Here is a 1,764-nt window from a genome sequence, read left to right on the forward strand (position 1 = left end):
AACCTGGATAATTACTAATAATTATTCACTCATTTACAGGTATGTGGTATTCTGAAATCACCAGACAATATTCAACCAACATGTCAACGTCATCATAGAAAACGGAGCGTTTTCTACTGTAGGATCATGGCAAACAACATTCCAATGTGTGCGAGACTTAAACCAAAGACTACAGTTGGTTTAAAATTTTCATGCTTCCCTGATTATGAGTTGGCATGTGATGTCATATTCAATCAGTTGAGAATAAGTGAAAAAGACATACGAGGGTTTCAGAACATACCAAATAACAGAGTGGCTGTGAAATTTATTGAGGAGAAAGTTTTTGATGTCTTTACACAAGAGTACGAAGACAAAGTGACTCATTTCGTTAATGGCGAAAAGGCCCTAGTAGTCAATTTGAACAGTATATATACTTGTGTATCAATACGTTATGCACATTTTGATATAGAAGACTCCCATTTAATTAGTGTCCTCGAACAATATGGGAAAGTTCTTCATCTAAGACATAATACTTTTTTCTCATGGGAGAGCGAGTGGTTTGGAAAATGGAACACGGACTCTGAAAATGGTTATAAAGACGTGTTACAATTGCGGAAGAGACTCTCATATGGCAGTTAACTGTAATATGGATAGTGAGCCTAAGTTAAGTCTTTTCAATTTGAATGATTTCCCAGCAATGACCAGCAAGGATTCTGATAAGGGCCGGATACCGGAAGAAGCTGGTGCTCCTGATGTTCAACTGGCAACAGGTAATGAAGGAAATGTGGAACACCCACGTGATGGAAAGAGTACTGAAAATGATAAAGAAGAATCCAGCAACATTCGAGAGGACCAGATAGACGACTTATGCGAAGCAGTAGGAGAACAAGTAGTGACCATTCCCTTATCCAAGAATGTTGATGATGTTGCTGTTCATCAACACTCAGTCGAAATAGAAGGTCGATCACGTGACCTGGAGGGTCATGTTCTAAGTAATAGTGATAATTCAACAGATACCGAAAGTGATAGTGACATTTTTGCAATAAAAAGTGCACCCGAAGGAGCTTCTCAAGTTACGGAAATAACTGTGGATGAGGGGCTTCCCTCACAAGATGAACCTCGTATTCCTTATACTATTGGAAGTCTCTTTCCCGTTGCCGATGATAAAAATGAGGAACCGGGAAATCTTAATGAAATGAATATAGTGGTCTCAGTGCATTGGGATGACGAATCAGTGGATGATGCTACTGAAGAATGTGACATGGATGTAGCGGTAAATAAAGTCAGTGATATTGAAGACAATTTGTAAAATGATGATAAAGGTTCAGACGTGATGCCAAAAGGCCAGTGTAATAAAGATTTAGATACTGTAGGTACATTAAAGTTAATTAGAAGAAAATCCACTAAAGACAAAAGAAAGGAAGAAAAAATGATTGGAAAAGATAGGTTGTCAAAGAGAAAGAAAAAGTAATTGTTTAATTTTTCATCTTTGTAATGGGTTAAATGAGGCAATTAAACAAATGAAAGTTGTATCCCTTATCATGTACTATCAAATCAATATCCTGTTGATCCAAGAACATGACGTTAAAGATAGTTCAGGTTTGAGTTATCTCACTAATTTTATGTGTATTGTGTTCAATCTATCAATCAATTTAAAAGGAGATACAATGATATGTATAAATAATAAAACAAATGTAAAACTTCTAACCAAGGAGATGGATACTAATGGTAGAATTGTTGGTGTAAGAGTATGTTACAATAACTGTAGTATACCTATTGTAAATG

At 36.1% G+C, this 1,764-nt stretch overlaps 1 pseudogene; it reads left to right on the forward strand.

The window, feature by feature from the left end:
- Positions 1-625: 625 nt before the first annotated feature.
- On the forward strand, positions 626-1,450 carry LOC137646747 (uncharacterized; annotated as a pseudogene).
- The last annotated feature ends 314 nt before the right edge of the window (positions 1,451-1,764 follow it).

Source organism: Palaemon carinicauda, chromosome 9 (genome assembly GCF_036898095.1).
Source record: "Palaemon carinicauda isolate YSFRI2023 chromosome 9, ASM3689809v2, whole genome shotgun sequence".
Lineage (NCBI taxonomy): Eukaryota > Metazoa > Arthropoda > Malacostraca > Decapoda > Palaemonidae > Palaemon > Palaemon carinicauda.